The sequence below is a fragment of the Pongo pygmaeus genome, chromosome 11 (genome assembly GCF_028885625.2).
Source record: "Pongo pygmaeus isolate AG05252 chromosome 11, NHGRI_mPonPyg2-v2.0_pri, whole genome shotgun sequence".
In the NCBI taxonomy this organism is placed as follows: domain Eukaryota; kingdom Metazoa; phylum Chordata; class Mammalia; order Primates; family Hominidae; genus Pongo; species Pongo pygmaeus.
Window position 1 is genome coordinate 26,113,455 of NC_072384.2, and position 21,616 is coordinate 26,135,070.

Genomic DNA, 21,616 nt, shown 5'->3' on the forward strand with positions numbered 1-21,616 from the left:
GCACAATGTGCAGGTTTGTTACATAGTTATACGTGTTCCATGTTGGTTTGCTGCACCCATCAACTCGTCATTTACATTAGGTATTTCTCCTAATGCTATCCCTCCCCCAACCCCCCACCCACTGACAGGCCCTGGTGTGTGATGCTTGCTGGCGCCCATTTCTTGAACAGTCTGCATCTATTTTACAAACCCAAGAAGGGGCACAGGATTTAAAAAAGCAATGAAAGGTAGCCATTCACAGAACCAGGACTCATTCCCATGTCTTCTGATTCCCCTCCCAGTCCTCTTTCCACCACTTCACCCTGGTGAAACAGGCGATGTATTTTGAAACAGCTTTTCCATCTAGAGTTATTTGACAGTATATACAATTATAATCTTAGGTATAATTACTTGGGTGTGTCTTACTAAGCTCCAGGAATGTGCTGATGGTTTCATAGACCATTATGTCACTTGATATTCATAACATTCATGTCAGGTAGGTTTTCTTCTACCCATTTCCCAGATGTGGAAACAATCTTAGGGAGATTGAGTGACCTATCAAAGGTTGAAGAGCTAGCAAGTGGCAGAGCTGAAATTTTCACTCAGCGCTGTCTGACTTGAAACCCTTCTCTTGTAAGTCTTGTGAGTGCAGCAGTACCACCTCACTAGTCACACTGAAAGACTCGGAGACTTACAGGTGGCATGACAGCCTGGGGACGCAGGGCTTGGTAGTGGCATAGAGGACAAAACCTGGGACCTTGATCCACCTCTGAGTTATGTGCTTCCTCCAGAGACCATGGTTCCCCTTTCTCATATGTCCTAGTTTTCTCTTTTGACCAGGTGGCTTCACAATTGATTTTATTTGGCAGGTGGGGAGAGGTCTCTCCTGTGGTGGTCCCAACAGTGAATATTGATTTTTGGGGGCCAGGAGTGTGCTCTCATTTGGGCCATCTCTGAACCACACCACTTCTTGAGTGGCATCCCGTGGTGAAGATGGTACCTTGTCCTTTTGGCCAGCACCTTGGACGTGAAGGGAGGCAGGGTTCCCAGCAGACTGCTGGGAAGAGGTTAGGAGCTCCATGCAGCATCCTCAATGAACACAGGGGACCACTCCACAGGAGAATAGATGTCTGAGCAAAGAGCACTCACCACTGATTAATAGGCATGCACTCTCCCTCTACGGGGGCAGGGCTGGAGGGCTGTTAATCATCTTACCACAGTGCACTTCATCAGAGAACAAGAGTGCCCATGCTCTCCCCATGCCCAGAGGAGGGGTGTGCCTCGAACTCTCAGGTAGGGCCAAGCTGCCAGCCTGTCCATGGCTACCAAAATGTTCCTGGGAGGACTAGGAAGGCCTTATCTGGGGGGCTTGTTCCACTCCCATCACTGTACGCCTCTCACCAAGCACTTCCCAGCTCCACTGGAGATAGCAGCTCAGCTTCACCTCTGAGTGATATACTCTGCCCTCGAGGGTGGGGGAAAAATGGCAAAAAGCCAAACATGCCTTGGGGAAAAAATTCTACTGAGAACCTGGGCAATATAGCAACACTCCGTCTGTACAATTTTTTTTTTTTGAAGTCCAGCCAGGTGTGGATTTTTGTGCCTGTGGTCCCAGGTACTCAGGAAGCTGAGGCGGGAGGATTGCTGGAGTCTGGGAGGTTAAGGATACAGTCAGCCATATTCACACCACTGCACTCTAGCAGCCTGGGTGGCAGAGTGAGGCCCTGTCTCAAAAAAGGGAAGGAAGAAAGAAAGAAAGAAGGGAAGAAAGAAAGGAAAGGAAAGGAAGAAAGAAAGAAAGAAAAAGAAAGAAAGAAAGGAAAGAAAGAAAGAAAGGAAAGAAAGAAAGAAAAGGAAGAAAGAAAAGAAAGAAAGGAAGGGAAAGGAAAGGAAAGGGAGGAAGGAAGGAAAAGAAGAAGAAAATTAAATTCCAGAGAGGCCAGAGAACATCACTCCCCTTTCCAAAGGAATAAAGAGAGATAATATTTGTTTCTTTGTTTTTGTTTTGTTTTGTTTTATTGTGGTAAAATGCACATAGCATAAAATTTACTCATTAGTGATATTTAGTACATTTACAATGTTGTGTGGCCTTGCCTCTCTCCAGTTCAAAGATGTTTTCACCATCCCCAAAAGGAAGCACCATACTCATTAGCAGTCATTCCCCAATTCCTCCTCACCAGCCCCAGGCAACCACTATTCTATGTTCTATTTGGATTTGCCTATTCTGGACATTTCATATAAATAGAATCATATAATATGTAGTCTTTTGTGTTTGGCTTCTTTCACTTGGCATAATATGTTCAAGGGTCATTCATGTTGTCATTAGTACTTGTTCCTTTTTTATGGCTGAATAATACTCCATTGCGTGTACATATTACATTGCTTATCCACTCATTCGTTGATGGCCACTGGGTTGCTTCCACCTTTTGGATATTATGAATAGTGCTGCTATGAACACCCATGTACGATTTTTCATTTGAACACCTCTTTTCGATACAAGAGGTGATATTGTTTCATATCTTTGAAACAAATCCATTATTTCTATGCTGTCCAATAAGATAGCCAGTAGCCAATGTAGACATGTAGATTTAAGTCAATTAAAATTATGTAAAAATAAAATTTCAGAGAACTACAAACCACTGCGCAATGAAATAAAAGAGGATACAAACAAATGGAAGAACATTCCATGCTCATGGGTAGGAAGAATCAATATCGTGAAAATGGCCATACTGCCCAAGGTAATTTATAGATTCAATGCCATCCCCATCAAGCTACCAATGACTTTCTTCACAGAATTGGAAAAAACTACTTTAAAGTTCATATGGAACCAAAAAAGAGCCCGCATTGCCAAGTCAATCCTAAGCCAAAAGAACAAAGCCGGAGGCATCACACTACCTGACTTCAAACTATACTACAAGGTTATAGTAACCAAAACAGCATGGTACTGGTACCAAAACAGATATAGATCAACGGAACAGAACAGAGCCCTCAGAAATAACGCCGCATATCTACAACTATCTGATCTTTGACAAACCTGAGAAAAATAAGCAATGGGGAAAGGATTCTCTATTACTGGCTAGCCATATGTAGAAAGCTGAAACTGGATCCCTTCCTTACACCTTACACAAAAATTAATTCAAGATGGATTAAAGACTTAAACGTTAGACCTAAAACCATAAAAACCCTAGAAGAAAACCTAGGCATTACCATTCAGGACATAGGCATGGGCAAGCACTTCATGTCTAAAACACCAAAAGCAATGGCAACATAAGCCAAAACTGACAAATGGGATCTAATTAAACTAAAGAGCTTCTGCACAGCAAAAGAAACTACCATCAGAGTGAACAGGCAACCTACAAAATGGGAGAAAATTTTTGCAACCTACTCATCTGACAAAGGGCTAATATCCAGAATCTACAATGAACTCCAACAAATTTACAAGAAAAAAACAAACAACTCCATCAAAAAGTGGGCGAAGGACATGAACAGACACTTCTCAAAAGAAGACATTTATGCAGCCAAAAAACACATGAAAAAATGCTCACCATCACTGGCCATCAGAGAAATGCAAATCAAAACCACAATGAGATACCATCTCACACCAGTTAGAATGGCGATCATTAAAAAGTCAGGAAACAACAGGTGCTGGAGAGGATGTGGAGAAATAGGAACACTTTTACACTGTTGGTGGGACCGTAAACTAGTTTAACCATTGTGGAAGTCAGTGTGGCGATTCCTCAGGGATCTAGAACTAGAAATACCATTTGACCCAGCCATCCCATTACTGGGTATATACCCAAAGGACTATAAATCATGCTGCTATAAAGACACATGCACACGTATGTTTACTGGGGCACTATTCACAAGAGCAAAGACTTGGAACCAACCCAAATGTCCAACAATAATAGACTGGATTAAGAAAATGTGGCACATATACACCATGGAATACTATGCAGCCATAAAAAATGATAAGTTCATGTCCTTTGTAGGGACATGGATGAAATTGGAAATCATCATTCTCAGTAAACTATCCCAAGGACAAAAAACCAAACACCACATGTTCTTACTCATAGGTGGGAACTGAAAAATGAGAACACATGGACACAGGAAGGGGAGCATCACACTCTGGGAACTGTTGTGGGGTGGGGGGAGGGGGGAGGGATAGCATTAGGAGATATACCTAATGCTAAATGATGAGTTAATGGGTGCAGCACACCAGCATGGCACATGTATACATATGTAACTAACCTGCACATTGTGCACATGTACCCTAAAACTTAAAGTATAATAATAATAAAAAATAAATTAAAAAAAATTTAAGTTTCTCAGTTGCACTGACCAAATTTTAAGTGCTCAGTAGCTACATGTGGCTGAGGCTACTGTATTACACAGCACAGACATGGGACATTTCCTTCATCACAGAAAACTCTATTGGTAAACTCTTATGTAAAATGCACTGCTAATGGAAATCCTGCCAGCCCTTCAGCAGTCACACCAACTCCTGCAGTTTCCAATGCCTTGGGCTTCCCTGATTTCTTCCTTTTCTTGGGTTTTTCTCTGACTGCAGGGCCATTTCCCTGCCATTGTCCTTTCCGAAGCAAGAAGGAATATTTTCTCTGCTTGCTTTTCTTTTTCCCTTTTCACTCCAAGACAGTTAAAACTAGAGCTCTTGCTTTGCCCCCTAATTCCCATACTCTGATGGATTCTATTCTCATCCAGCATTCTACATCGCACCCAACATTTGCCCCTTTAACAGTGACCCCCTCGGTCCCTGATGGGGCTTTGGCATTACTCATGTAACCCAGTGTGGGCCCAGTCTGCAAATGCTAATGCTGTCACATCAGCATAGCTTTCTCTAAGTTCCAGTTTTTGCCCATTTCTGCATTTGCCCACCTCAACCAAAGCTTTCCAAACGGGTATTCCTTATGCATATAGGGTGTGAGCTGCAGTCACCTTTCAGGGTTCCCATCTCTCTCTGCTCCTCCAGCACCCCTTGTGGATATCTTTTGCTTGTGAAGGTCCTTGGAGGAACCTTCGGACAACTGTGCCCTTTAGAGAAATGCCACCATCCACTGAGGGCAGGGAAGGCTGGGGGTAGGTTTCTGGGTCTTAGTTCTGGGCATGATATACAAAGCTGTAATGGTTAAGTCTTGGTGTATGTTGTGGATCACCACACTCCTGGAACAGTCAAGCTTATATCAGAAAAGGCTGTGTCTGTAGGCTGGATTAGGATGACCAAGAAGTTGGGAATGGTGAGGAGGTGGCTGGTCCATCTGCCCTTTGGTCAGTCCTACCTGGGCAGAGGCTTTAAACCTGATAAGCTCACTTTATAGCATCATTGGGGCATAACCGAGGAGGTCCTCTAGTCCAGGGGCCCTATTTAATACATGAAGAGATTGAGGCCGAGAAAGCAGACTGGTAGCAAGAGGAGTGAGAACCCCAAAAAGCATTGTGTGGCCCCACTGCTGCCCAATTCCCTAAATACTTCACACCCTGGAAGCACTATTGTCACAGGCTGCTACCAACAATGCCACCATAAGCCAAGAGGCTGAGGTCCAGAAATCCACCAGGTCAAGTTCATTCCCAGGCAGGAGACACACATCATCAGGGCGGCCAGCGGAGACCAGAAGGTCATCACAAAAAAAGATAGGACCCAGTAACATGGCCCAATGTGGGAACAATGGGATTTCATGAGCAAGATGCATCTATACCTTGGCTAATAGGAGAAAGTGCTAAGGACGTCCATTGACCATGCAGGAGGGTCTGAGAGGTTGGGTATTGCCAAGGAGCAGGTGAGAGGCCCAGGTGGGGAGTTTCCTGGTAGCAACAGGTAAAATGCACATAACTGTGGTAAAAGGACTCCTCACATCATACTAACAGAACAACCAGAAAGATGAGAGTGAGAAAAGCAACGAGGAATGGGGGTGTGCACCAGGAGGTCAGCTTCAATAATGCCTTCCTGCTTCAATTCAGGTAGCTGTCCCTACCTCCCAACATGTGGACACCCAGTGGGCACTGACCCCAGGATCCCAGCCCTTCTGAGCAGGAAGCTATGGTAAAAGGGTTGACAATAGCTGGCAGCAGAACAAGCAAGACAACTGGAAGACTCAAGATGTGTGTGTCCAGACTATGACCACTATTCCCCAGGACCCCTGGTAGGTAGCCAGCCAAGCAGCAGAGACACAGATAAAGACAGCCAAGGAGACAGGAGCCTGGGTCAGCAGCCTCCTCACCATCACTGCCAGGATCATCTTGCAGATGCCTTAAAGCCCTAAATTATAAGAGGACAAAGAGAAAAATGCCTCAGCAGCCAAGAACAGGTCTTCTGCCAAGACCGACTAGGGCAGGGCTGAGGAATTGTTGGCTTTTTCTACCATTAGCCTCTGTGGACAGCCAGAAAGGACTAACAAATCCGAGATTCTAGCAATAAGATGTGAACAAAAGAGGTTGGAGCTGAGGTCGTCCAATACAAAACTGTTGACACAGTGACTAGAGCTCTAAGCATTATCTGTGTAGCACAGAGTTTTCATTTTGTGTTTATTCATAGACTTTTCTTTTTAGTAACAACAAACATGATGTTGTTAAAGCCTTCAATTCTTTCACATCTTGTGGAATTGACATTTGAAAGAGTTTTAACCAAGGAAAGCTTGACAGGCTGTAATACTTGCTTTTGGAGCTGTGGTCTGCCATGTAAGAAATCTAATGACCCAAGACTGCCATGCTGTGAGGAAGCCCAGGCCACAGGTGGAAGCTGTGGGTAAGCACTCTTGTGACAGCCCAGGCTGAGCTCACCATAGACAGCCAGCATCAACTGCCAGCCTTTTGAATGGGCCAGCTGGGCCATCCAACACAGTTGAGCCTTTGGATGACTGCAACCTGGGCAAACCTCTGACTTTTGTAACCTGACTTGAGACCTGTTGCAGGAATTCAGGGATCTCAAACAGAGGGACTGGCTGGAGCTGTGGCAGAGGAACATAAATTGTGAAGATTTCATGGACATTTACCAGTTCCCAAATAATACTTTCATAATTTCTTACGCCTGTCTTACTTTAATCTCTTAATCTTGTTATCTTTCTTAAGCTGAGGATGTATGTCACCACAGGACCACTGTGATCATTGTGTTAATTGTACACATTGATTGTAAAACATGTGTGTTTGAACAATATGAAATCAGTGCACCTTGAAAAAGAACAGAATAACAGCTATTTTCAAGGAACAAGGGAAGAAAACAATAAGGTCTGACTGCCTGCAGGGTAGGACAAAATATAGCCATATTTTTCTTCTTGCAGAGAGCCTATAAATGGATGTGCAAGTAAGGAAGATATTGCTAAATTCTTTTCCTAACAAGGACTATTAATAATTAATACCTTGGGGAAGGAATGCATTCCTGGGGGGAGGCCTATAAATGGCCGCTCTGGGAGTATCTGTCTTATGCAGTTGAGATAAGGACTGAAATACGCCCTGGTCTCCTGCAGTACCCTCAGGCTTATTAGGGTGGGGAAAAAACAAAAACTCTACCCTGGTAAATTTGAGGTCAGACCAGTTCTCTGCTCTTGAACCCTGTTTTCTGTTGTTTAAGATGTTTATCAAGACAATACATGCACCGCTGAACATAGGCCCTTATCAGTAATTCCACTTTTGCCCTTTGCCTTGTGATCCTTGCTTTTGCCCTTTGCCTTGTTATCTTTGTTGGACCCTTATCAGGAGTTTCTGATTCTGCCCTTGTCCTCTTTCCTCAGAAGCATGTGATCTTTGTTCTCCTTTTTGCCCTTTGAAGCATGTGATCTTGTGACCTACTCCCTGTTCTTGCACCCCCTCCCCTTTTGAGATCCTTAATTAAACTTGCTGGTTTTGTGGCTTAGGTGGGCATCACGGTCCTACCAATATGTGATGTCACACCTGGCAGCCCAGATGTAAAATTCCTCTCTTTGTACTCTTTCTCTTTATTTCTCAGCTGGCCGACACTTATGGAAAATAGAAAGAACCTATGTTGAAATATTGGGGGCAGCTTCTCCCGATAGAGACCTCCAAAGTAGAGCTGCCTGGTTTAGCCCTCCTGAAATCCCGACCCACAAAACAGTGAACAAACAAAACCCCACGAAAACTCCACCTTTATATAGAGAGAGGTTTTTTCAAGCTCACAAACTGCATGGACTTGTTAATAAGACTCTTAAAGTCTGAAAGAGTGAAAAACACACTGGGGCTCCTGAAGAGAGCGTGGCTTGCTCTGGAATACACCAATCTGGAAGCCAGGCTGCCTGTCCCTGGGGCTGTGGAGTCCTGCCCATTTCACACTCTGTCCTATATGCTGACCAGCACCTCAGACAGATGCACTCACTGATGGTCACAGTACTACCTCTGGCCTGTGTTATTTATTTTACAGAAGACTTTTTTACTCCAGTGGTTTCCATTCAAGAAGGGAGCCATTGGAGAATTTCCTGGCTGAAAGGAATAAAGATTGAGGGGCTTGTCTGTGAGCAGATTTCCTATTGGGAAGGAACATGCAGGGGCAACTCTCAGTCAGCAATGCTGAGTCAAGCGAATACAGGTGGAACCCAACCAAGCAAGCAACTCACTGACTTCCTGGTGTGGGGCAGCTTCAGGCATCCATCAGGGGGTCCCAAATGGGCTTTTAAGCATCTGGGGGTAGCACTGTCCTCTGGAAAAGCAGATGAACTTGAAGAAAGATTGACAGGCCCGAGAGGCTCCCTTCAAGCTCTTGGCCCTCCCCAAGAGGACGACCAAGAAAAGAAGACTTATGGCCTGTGGGAGTGAGGCACTGGGCAAGCCTGGCTGAGGAGTGGACAGGCAGCAGCTTTGTGTGGGCTTTCCCCTGACAACAGTCTCTCTAGGAAAACTCCAGGCCAGGGGCTCAGGTGGCAGGAGAAACCCAGTCTGGTTGTGTTCTGGGGCCAGCCCTAGCTGGACCATGTGAATCAATCCCTTCTCTGGACCTTATCTTTCTTATTTCTATAATGAAGACTGAGGCAGGGGGGATGACATACATAATGATTTTAAGCTTCTTCTTTTCAGCCAGGGAATTCTTTATTCAAATGAAATCTTACAAAGAAAAAAGAATCTTACAAAGAACAAAGCAAAAAAGAATGAAGCAAAGCTGCTGTGATTGAAGGTGACAGCTGGAGTGTGCCCAGAGCTCCACTGCCAGGCCCCAGCCCACCCTGGCTTCTGGCACCTGGGATTTCCCAGCTCTAAGTGTCTATGATCTAATATAATACTTGCTCTCCTACCAGTTTCCTGGGGGAAAATTTGAAGTCGAGCAAACCTGGGGTTCAAATCCAGTTTTACCCCTAGTTTCTTCATCTGCAAAGTGGATCTAATATCACCTACATCCCAGGGTTCTCAGGAGTTCAAGGTACCCCTGGCATAGAATCTGGCATCATGGTGCCCCTCAGGTTTGTCCTTCCTTCTCTTTGTACACACTGCTTTTGTGTTCCGTCTCATCACCTCCTACCATCCCATCAGATCCTCTCTGGGCTCTGTCCAGAAGAGATTATGGGCAGATTATACCCACTGTGCTGGGTAGTGGGTAGTCAGGGTTTAAAGATAAATAAGACAAGGCCAGTGACTTAATGGAACGCACAAGAAACTGATCATTCCCACACAAATAGTTTAGGTAAATGGATGTATTTAAAACTAGAGACAGAACTTTATCTTGATTAATGTTCACTTAATAGCTTTGAGCTAAATCTTCTGGCTTGTTTTACATCTTATTCCTGTTTTCAAACATAAAATGTTATCCCATCTTTCTTTCTTTTACCTGCAAGTGTAATCAACATGATTTCCACATCCTTCCCCTATTATGACCAAGATAATGAGAACAGGGCCAAGTGGAGAGTTCCAGGTCTTGCCACTAGAATGGTTTCAATACGTTCAAACCAACATGTTCCATCACAACGCTGCAGTGATTCAGCCAGTTCAAAAGTTATTTCTCCCACTTGTGCATACTCCTACACTTTTCTATTTTAGAAATTTTTATTACAAATTTATTTGTATATACACTCACAATTTTACATGCATATCACTATATATATATACGTGTGTGTGTGTATATATATATATATATATTTTTTTTTTTTTTTTTTTTTTTTTTTTTGAGATGGAGCTTCACTCTTGTTGCCCAGGCTGGAGTGCAATGACGCAATCTCTGCTCACTGCAACCTGTGCCTTCTGGGTGCAAGTGATTCTCCTGCCTCAGCCTCCCAAGTAGCTGGGATTACAGGCACAGGCCACCATGCCAGGCTAATTTTTGTATCTTAGTAGAGACAGGGTTTTACCATGTCGGTCAGGCTGGTATCAAACTCCTGACTTCAGGTGATCCACCCACCTTGGCCTCCTGAAGTGCTGGGATTACTGGCATGAGCCATCATGCCCAGCCCTATATATCACCATTTTATACATAATTTTAGAACAGTCCCCATTTTGCTTGGCTTTCCCCTCGCCTCTTCAACCCTCTGCTTACAACAGCCCCTATACTCAGCCCAGCCCTTCTGTGGGTAACCTAGGTTAATAAATTGGTATGTGTTATGTGTCCTTTTTATGCTCATATGTAAATATAAATAGAGACACATACATCACTCACATATATAGTATTGGGTTTTTTTGTCAGCATTTTCTATTATTTGGATCATATCTTACACATTTATCTTTATCTTCTTTTACCAAAAAATAACTTGGAAAATGACTCTTGGACCACTACTATAGTTCTAATGCACCCTGTTAAGTGGCTGCATAACAGGCTATCATGGAGCATTGATACAAAAATCTTCAATAAAATATTAGCAAACCAAGTTCAACAACACATCAAAAAGATTACACATCATGACCAAGTTGGATTTATCCCTGGCATGCAAAGCTGATTTAACATATGCAAATCAATCAATGTGACACATCCCTTTAACAGAATGAAAGATAAGAACCACATAATCATCTCAATTGACACAGAGAAAGCATTTGACAAGGTTCAACATCCTTTCTTGATAACAACTCTTGACTGTTTACGTGTAGAAGGAAAGTTTCTTGACATAATAAAAGGCATTTATGAAAAACTCACAGCTAACATCATAATCAACAGTGAAAAACTGAAAACTTTTCCACCAAGATCTGGTACAGGACAGGGATGCCCACTCTTGCCACTTCTGTTCAATATAGTACTGACAGTACTAGCAAGAGCAATCAGACAAGAAAAAGAAATAAAAGGCATCCAAATTGAAAAGGAAAAAGTAGTATTCCTTTTTTTCAGGATCAAGGCAGAAAGGGAGGCAGGATTAGATTGCAGCTCCAGACAGAGCAGCATGCAGAGGCTTGCATTGTGAATTTTAGCTCCAGATCAACTGCAAGAACAAACCAGCAATACTGAGAGGATCCACAGTCTCTGTGAAGGAAGAAGACTGCTCCTGCAGGACCCAAGAGACATGCCAAATACTGTGAGTGCCCCAACTGTGGAAGTGGGAAAGGGAGACCCTCCTCTCTCAAACACGTACCTCCACTGAAGAAGCTGAAGGTCTGCTTGCAGGAGAAGTTTCCAACTTTACCTGGAGTTGTGTCAAGTTAGAGAGCTGAGCCAAGTGAAATACAGGGGTAGAGGAAGAAGCAGAAAGGCCCTGGGAGTTTGCTGGGTCCCCAAGCAGCCCATTCCTGCATGGAACCACAGGGATCCATCAGGAGAGTGGCCAGAGTAGCAGGGGGTAAAACTCCACAGGGAGAAGGAATTCTGTAGCTGAACTTTGTAACAACTTGAACAGGGTGAACAGGGTGAGAAGCCTCCTGACCAGAACTCGGGGGAGGGCGCAAATCCAGCTTGCAGACTTTGCAGGTTGGGAAAGAACTAAAGCCCTTTTCTTTCACAGCTGGGAGGCTCTTCCTGGAAACAGACTTGGGGCTGTTGGCGGGGCGGGGCATGGCGGGGAGTGCACCATGGGAGTGAGACTGGCCCTTTGGTTTGTGTGGGAGCTGGGTGAGGCCTGTGACTTTTGGCTTTCCCCCACTTCCCTGACAACCTGCATGACTCAGCAGAGACAGCCATAATCCTCCTAGGTACACAACTCCAGTAACCTGGGAATCCCATCCCCATCCCCCACAGCAACTGCAGCAAGACCCACCCAAGGAGGGTCTGAGCTCAGACACACCTAGCACCACCACCACCTGATAGTCCTTCCCTTCCCACCCTGGTATTGGAAGACAAAGGGCATATAATCTTGGGAGTTCTAGAGCCATGCCCACCACCAGTCCCTCTCCACACTACTGCAGCTGATACTTTATGAAAAGCACCACCTCCTGGCAAGAGGCCAACCGGCACAAAAATACAGCATTAAACCACCAAAGCTAAGGACACTCATGGAGTCCATTGGACCCTCTGCCAACTCCACTGGAAGAGGTGTGGTATCCACAGCTGAGAGACCCATAAACAGTTCACATCACAGGACTTTGTGCAGACAACCCCCAGTACCAGCCCAGAGCTGGGTAGACTTGCTGGGTCTTTAGACCCAGAAGGGAGAAAAGAGACAACAATCAAGGCAGTTCGGCTCACAGGAGGCCACATCCACAAAAAAAAGGGAGAGTACTACATCAAGGGAACACCCCGTGGGACAAAAAAAATCTGGACAACAGCCTTCAGCAATAGACCTTCCCTCTGACAAAGCCTACCCAAATGAGAAGGAACCAGAACACCAAACCTGGTAATATGACAAAACAAGCTCATCAATACCCCCCCAAAAATCACACTACTTCACCAGCAATGGATCCAAACCAAGAAGAAATCCCTGATTTACCTGAAAAAGAATTCAGGAAGTTAGTTATTAAGCTAATCAGGGAGGGACCAGAGAAAGGCAAAGCCCAATGCAAGGAAATAAAAAAAAGAGAAAAGAAGTGAAGGGAGAAATAGTCAAGGAAATAGACAGCTTAAAGAAAAAGCAATAAAAAAATTGGGAAACTTTGGAAACACTTTAAGAAATGTGAAATGCTCTGGAAAGTCTCAGCAATGGAATTGAACAAGTAGAAGAAAGAAATAAAGAGCTCGAAGACAAGGTCTTTGAATTAACCCACTCTAACAAAGACTAAGAAAATATGACCATACACTCCAAGCAGTCTGGGATTATGTTAAATGACCAAACCTAAGAATAATCGGTGTTCCTGAGGAAGAAGACAATTCTAAAATCTTGGAAAACATATTTGGGGGAATAATCAAGGAAAACTTCAAAACTTCCCTGGCTTTGCTAGAGATCTGACATGCAAATACAAGAAGCACAAAGAACACCTGGGAAATTCATTGCAACAAGATCTTCACCTAGGTACATTGTCATCAGGTTATCCAAAGTTAAGATGAAGGAAAGAATTGTAAGAGCATCAGGTAACCTATAAAGGAAAACCTGTCAGATTAACAGCAGATGTCTCAGCATTAACCCTGTAAGTGAGAAGGGATTGGGGCCCTATCTTCAGCCTCCTCAAACAAAACAATTATCAGCCAAGAATTTTGTATCGAGTGAAACTAAGCATCATGTACAAAAGAAATATACAGTCATTTTCAGACAAACAAATGCTGAGAGAATTCACAATTACCAAGCCACCACTATAAGAACTGCTAAAAGGAGATCAAAATCTTGAAACAAATCCTGGAAACACATCAAAACAGAACCTCTTTAAAGCATAAATGACACAGGACCTATAAAACAAAAATACAAGTTAAAAAGCAAAAACAAGAAACTTAAAAAAATACAAGGTACACAGGCAACAAAGAGCATGATGAATGCAAGGGTACCTCACATTTCAATACTAACGTTGAATATAAATGACCTAAATGCTCCACTTAAAAGATACAGAACCACAGAATGGATAAGAACTCACCAACCATCTGCTGCCTTCAGGAGACTCACCTAACACATAAGGGCTCAGATAAACTTAAAGTGAAGGGGTGGAAAAAGGCATTTCATGCAAATGGACACCAAAAGCCAGCAGGGGTAGCTATTCTTATATCAGACAAAACCAATTTTAAAGCAACAGTGGTTAAAAGAGAAAAGAGGGATATTATATAACGGCAAAAGGCCTTGTCCAACAAAAAAGATCACAATCCTAAACATATGGGCACCTAACACTGGAGCTCCCAAATTTATAAAACAGTTACTAATAGACCTAAGAAATAAGATAGACAGCAACACAATAATAGTGGGATACTTCAATACTCCACTGACAGCACTAGAGAGGTCATCAAGACAGAAGGTCATCAAGACAGAAGGTCATCAAGACAGAAAGTCAACAAAGAAACGATGGATTTAAATTATACTTGGAACAAATGGACTTAACAGATTTATACAGAGCATTTCATCCAACAATTGCAGAATACAGATTCTATTCAACAGTGCATGGAACTTTCTCTGAGATAGACAACATAATAGGCCATAAAACAAGCCACAATAAATTTAAGAAAACTGAAATTATATCAAGATTTCTGTCAGACCACAGTGTAATAAAACTGGAAATTAACTCCAAAAGGAACCTTCAACACCACACAAATACATGGAAATTAAATAACCTGCTCCTGAATGAGCATTGGGTAAAAAATGAAATCAAGATGGAAATTAAAAAATTTCTTTGAACTGAATGACAAGAATGATGCAACCTATCCAAACCTCTGGGATACAGCTAAGGTGGCACTAAGAGGAAAGTTCATACCCTTAAACACCTACATCAAAAATTCTGAAAGAGCAGAAACAGACAATCTACAGTAACACCTCAAGGAACTAGAGGAATAGGGACAAACCAATCTCAAACCCAGCAGAAGAAAGGAAATAACCAAAATCAGAGCAGAACTAAATGAAATTGAAACTGAAAAAAACAATACAAAGGATAAATGAAACAAAGAGCTGGTTCTTTGAAAAGATAAATAAAACTGATAGACGATTAGCAAGATTAACCAAGAAAAGAAGAGAGAAAATCCAAATAACCTCACTAAGAAATGAAACAGGTGATGTTACAAGTGACACTACTGAAATATGAAAGATTATCAAGGCTACTATGAATGCCTTTATGCACATAAACTAGAAAATCTGGAAGAGATGAATAAATTCCTGGAAAAATACAACCCTCCTAGCTTAAATCAGGAAGAATTAGATACCTTGCATAGACCAATAACATGCAGCGAGACTAAAAAGGTAATTTAAAAATTACCAACAAAAAAAGTCCAGGGCCAGACAGATTCACAGCAGACTTCTACCAGACATTCAAAGAATTGGTACCAATCCTTTTGACACTATTCCACAAGACAGAGAATGAAGGAACCCTCCTTAATTCATTCTATGAAGCCAGCATCAGCCTAATACCAAACCAGGAAAGGACACAAACAAAAAAGAAAACTAGAGACTGATACCCTTGATGAACATAGATGCTAAAATCCTTAACAAAATCCAACAACATATCATAAGGTAAACCACCATGGATCAAGTGGGTTTCAGACCAGGGATGCAGGGGTGGTTTAACATGTGCAAGTCAATAAATGTGATACACCACATAAACAGAATTAAAAACAAAAATCACATGATCATCTCAATAGATGCAGAAAAAGCATTCAACAAAATCCAGCATCCCTTTATGATTAAAACCCTCAGCAAAATCAGCATACAAGGGACATATCTTAACATAATAAAAGCCATCTATGACAAACCCACAGCTAACATAATACTGAATGGGGAAAAGTTGAAAGCATTCCCTCTGAAAATGGGAATAAGACAAGGATGCTCACTCTCACCACTCCTCTTCAACATAGTACTGGAAGTCCTAGCCAGAGCAATCAGACAGGAGAAAGAAATAAAGTGCATCCAAATTGGTAAAGAGGAAGTCAAATTGTCCCAGTTTGCTGATGATATGATCATTTCCCTTGAAAACCCTAAGGACTCCTCCAGAAAGCTCCTAGAACTGATAAATAATTCAGCAAAATTTCCAGGTACATGATTAAAGTACACAAATCAGTAGCTCTTCTATACACCAACAGTGACCAAGCAGAGAATCAAATCAATAGCTCAACCACTTTTACAATAGCTGCAAACAAACAAACAAACAAACTTAGGAATATACCTAAGAAAGGAGTTGAAAGACCTCCTCAAGAAAACTACAAAACACGCTGAAAGAAATCATAGACAACACAAACAAATGGAAACACCTCTTATGCTCATGGATGGGTAGAATCAATGTGAAAATGACCACACTGCCAAATCTACAAATTCAGTGCAATCCCCATCAAAATGCCACTATCATTCTTGAGAGTTATAAAAAACAATTATAAAATTAATACGGAACCAAAAAAGAGCCCGCTTATCCAAAGCAAGACTAAGCAAAAAGAAAAAATCTGGAGGCATCACACTACCTGATTTCAAACTAAACTATAAGGTCATAGTCACCACAACAGTATGGTACTGGTATAAAAATAGGCACATAGACCAGTGGAGTGGAATAGAGAACCTAGAAATAAACCCAAATACTTGCAGCCCATGATCTTTGCAAAGCAAACAAAAACATAAAGTGGGGAAGAACACCCTTTTCAACAAATGGTGCTGGGATAATTGGCTAGCCACATGTAGGGGAATGAAACTGGATCCTCATCTCTCATCTTATACAAAAATCAACTGAAGATGGATTAAGGACTTAAACCTACACTTGATCTTAGCCAAAAGGCCGAGAAGCGATAAGGACTTAAACCTAAGACCTGAAACTATAAAAATTCTAGAAGATAACATTGGAAAAACCCTTCTAGACATTGGCTTAGACAAGGATTTCATGACCAAGAACCCAAAAGCAAATGCAATAAAAACAAAGATAAATAGCTGGGACTTAATTAAACTTAAGAGCTTTTGCATGGCAAAGGGAACAGTAAGCAAAGTAAACAGACAACCCACAGAGTGGGAGAAAATCTTCACAATCTATACATCTGACAAAGAGCTAATATCCAGAATCTACAATGAACTCAAACAAATCAGTAAGGGAAAAGAAATCCCACCAAAAAGTGGGCCAAGGACATGAATAGACAGTTCTCAAAAGAAGATATACAAATAGCCAACAAACATATGAAAAAATACTCAACATCTCTAATGATCAGGAAAATGCAAATCAAAACCACAATGCAATACCACCTTATTCCAAGAATGGCCATAATTAAAAAATAAAAATAAAAAATAACAGTAGATGTTGGTGTGGATGCAACTATTGGGGAACACTTCTACACTGCTGGTTGGAATGTAAGCTAGTACAGCCACTATGGAAAACAGTGTGGAGATTCCTTAAAGAACTAAAAGTAGAACTACCATTTGTTCCAGCAATCCTAGTATTGGGTATCTACCCAGAGAAAAAGAAGTCATTATTTGAAAAAGATACTTGCACACGCATGTTTAGCAGCACAATTCACAATTGCAAAAATCGTGGAACCAACCCAAATGCTCATCAATTAACAAGTGAATAAAGAAACTGTTATATATATATATATATATAACATATAACATATAGCATATAGATATATGCTTGGTCGCTGTTGGTGTATAGAAGAGCTACTGATTTGTGTACTTTAATCATGTACCTGGAAATTTTGCTGAATTATTTATCAGTTCTAGGAGCCTTCTGGAGGAGTCCTTAGGGTTTTCAAGGGAAATATATATACAATGGAATACTACTCAGCCATAAAAGGGAATGAATTAACAGCATTTACAATGACCTGGATGAGATTGGAAACTATTATTCTAAGCGAAGTAACTTAGGAATGGAAAACCAAAGATCATATCTTCTCACTGATATGTGGGAGCTAAGCTATGAGGGTGCAAATGCATTAGCATAATACAGTGTACTTTGGGGACTTGGGAAGAGTGGGAGGGGGGTGAGAGATAAAAGTCTACAAATATGGTGCAGTGTATACTGCTTGGGTGATGGGTGCACCAAAATCTCACAAATCACCACTAAAGAACTTACTCATGTAACCAAATACCACCTGTACCCCAAAAACTTATGAAAAAATAAAATAGAATAATTTAAATTTAAAAAGTAAAAAATAAAAAGGGAAAAGTAGAATTATCTCTATTTGCAGGTGATGTGATCCTATATATAGAAAACCTCAAGAACTCTACAAAAACCCTGTTAGAACTAATAAATAAATTTCAACAAGGTTGCAGGATAGAAACTCAACATCAAAAATCAGCACTTCTATACATAAATAATGATCTAGCTGAAAAAGACATTAAGAAAACAATTCCATTTATGATAGCATCAGACAAAAATACCTAGGAATAAATTTAACCAAGGAAGTGAAAGATTGTTACACTAAAAACAATAAAACACCAATGAAAGAAACTGAACAAGACACAAATCACTGGAAAGATATCCTGTGTTCATGAATTGGAAGAAATAATATTGTTAAACTATTCATACAACCCATAGGAATATACAGATTTAACACAACTGCTATCAAAATACCAATAGCATTCTTCACAGAAATAGAAAAAACGATTCTAAAATCCATAGGGAAACACACACACACACACACACACACACACACACACACACACACCCTGAATAGCCCAAGCAATCCTGGAGAGAAAAAAAAAAAATTAGAGTCAACTCAATTTCTGATTTAAAATTTTATTACAAAGTTATAGTAATCAAAACAGTATGGTACCAGTATAAAAATAGATATATAAACCAATAGAACATTTTAGAGAGCCCAGAAATAAATTCACACATATATGGACAACTATATTTTGACAAAGACATCAAAATAACATAACGGGAAAAGAATAGTCTCTCCAATAGACAGTGCTACAGAGCTTTCCACAATTTCATGCAAACAAATGAAATTGGACCCTTACTCTGTAAACAAAAATTAACTTAAAATGAATAAAAGATTTAAATGTAAGATATGAAACCATAAAACTAGAAGAGAACCTAGGGGAAAAGCTATTTCACATTGGTCTTGGCAATTTTTTTTTGGATATCACACCAAAAGCACAGGCTACAAAAACAGAAATAAATAAATAGAACAGCATTAAACTAAAAAGTCTTTGTACAGCAAAGTAAACAATTGACAAGATAGGCAACCTATGGACTGCGAAAAAGTAATTGCAAACCACATATCTGTTAAGAGGTTAAGATCTAAAATTTATAAAGAACTCTTGCAACTCAATAGCAGAAAAGCAGATAAACCAATTGAAAAGTGAGCAAAAGACCTGAACAGACATTTCTCCAAAGAAGACATAAGAATGGCCAATAGGTATATACAAAGGTGCTCAATATCACTAATCATAAGGAAAATGCAAACTAAAACCACTGTGAGTTTTCACCTCACACCTGTAAAGATAGCTACTATCAAAAGGCAAGAGATGACAGATGAGGGTGTGGAGAAAAGAGGACCTTTGTACATTGTTGATGGGAGAGAAGACTGATACAGAAGATTGACACATTTCCAGCTGTTATGGAAAACAGAATGGAGATTCTTAAAGAAATTAAAAATAGTACTACATGACCCAGCAATGCCACTCCTGGATACATACCCAAAGGAGATAAAATCATCACCTTGTAAAGATATCTGAACTCCCATTTTCATTGCAGCAGTATTCACAATAGCCAGGAAAGCTATAGAACCAATTTAATGTCCATCAATGGACAAATGGATAAAAAATATGGTGTTTACACACACACACTCACACACACCCCCAATGGAATATTATTCAGACTTGAAAAGAAGAGGTTTTTGCCATTTACCACAGCATGGATAGACCTGGAGGATATTGTGCTAAGTGAAATAAGCCAGGCACAGAAGGAAAAATATTGCATGATTTTACTTATATGTGAAATATATATATATGCACACACACACATAAGCTCAAATACACAGAGGCAGAAAATGAAATAGTGGTTACCAGAAGTGGTGAGGGGAGAGGAAATGGGGAAGTGTAGGTCAAAAGACACAAAATAGCAGATATGTAAGATGAACAAGTCCAGAGATCTAATGTATTACAGGAGGACTAAAGTTAATAAAATTGTATTATATTCAGGATTTTTGTTAAATAAGTAGATTTTGGGTACTCTTCTCAGACACAAAAAAAGTAACTGTGAAATGATAGATATGTTAATCTTCTTTATTACAGTAACCATGTTTTATATGTATCCCATAACATCACGTTGTAAACTTCAAATACGTGCTATAAAATTTATTTTTACAAAATAAATGAATAGATTCAAGACACAGCACTAAAATAAAATACAGTTAGATCGAATGAATAAGTTTTAATGTTCAATTACATAGTAGGGTGGCTATAATTAACAATAATTTATTGTACATTTTAAAACAGAAAGGAAGATTTGAAATGTTCCCAACACAAAGAAATGATCAATGGTTGAGGTCATAGATATCCTGATTTCCCTGATTTTGTCATTATAGTTATATGCATGTGTCAAAATATCACATGTACCCAATAAATATGTACAATTATTTTCAATTTTTTAAAAAGAATATATATAAAAATCTGCTATCTTTTTTTCTGGGTTAAGACTGTGATTTTCATCAAATTCTCCATCCGTTTTCTGTATTTTTGATTTACATATTTTGATGGAATGTTACTAGGCACTGTTACATCTCTGTATAAAATACGCAGATATAAAGTAAAAAAATCAACCAAACAAACAAACAACAAAACAACAAATCCATAAAAAGGAACAAGGTGTTGTGCACACATGTTGGATTGATCTCAAGGGAATTGTACTAAGTAAAGAAAGCCAATCTCAAAAGATTACATTGTGTAATTCCATTTATATAACATCATTGAAATTATAAAATTATAGCAATAGATAACACATTGGTGGTTGCCAGGGGTTAAGGAAGGAGGTGGCTTTGGCTATAAAAGGATGGCATGAAGAATCCTTGTGATGGAACTGCTCTGTATCTTAACTGGGTTAGGGTGGATCACACAAATCTAAACATCATAAAATTGCCTAGAACTGAATACATAACCGCATATTCTCACTCATAGGTGGGAATTGAACAATGAGAACACATGGACACAGGAAGGGGAACATCACACTCTGGGGGCTGTTGTGGGGTGGGGGGAGGGGGGAGGGACAGCACTGGGAGATATACCCAATGCTAGATGACGAGTTAGTGGGTGCAGTGCACCAGCAAGGCACATGTATACATATGTAACTAACCTGCACATTGCGCACATGTACCCTAAAACCTAAAGTATAATAATAATAATAAATAAAATAAAAAAAAGAACTGAATACATAAATGAGTGCATGTACCATGGGTGAAATTCTGAATAAGGATGCGTGAATTGTATGTGTCAGTTTCCTAGATTTGACATGGTACCATAATTATGGAAGATGTTACCGTTGGGATAAACTGTGTGAAGAGTATATGGGATCTATGTTTTCATATCCTTCTAATTATCTCAGGATAAAAAGTTTTTTTTAAAATAAACACACAGGATCAGAGGGGGCACTCATAATTAAAGCACTATAAACACACACACAATTTTAGGATAGAACACTTAAATAAATAATTAAATGGAAGCAATACAATTATTATTATTATTATTGTTTTTAGAGACAAGATCTTGCTCTGTTGCACAGGCTCAAGTGCAGCAGTGTGATC

At 40.5% G+C, this 21,616-nt stretch overlaps 1 pseudogene; it reads right to left on the reverse strand.

Moving 5' to 3' along the window:
* Positions 1-16,546: 16,546 nt before the first annotated feature.
* Positions 16,547-16,671, reverse strand: LOC129032334 (U2 spliceosomal RNA; annotated as a pseudogene).
* Between the last annotated feature and the right edge of the window lie 4,945 nt (positions 16,672-21,616).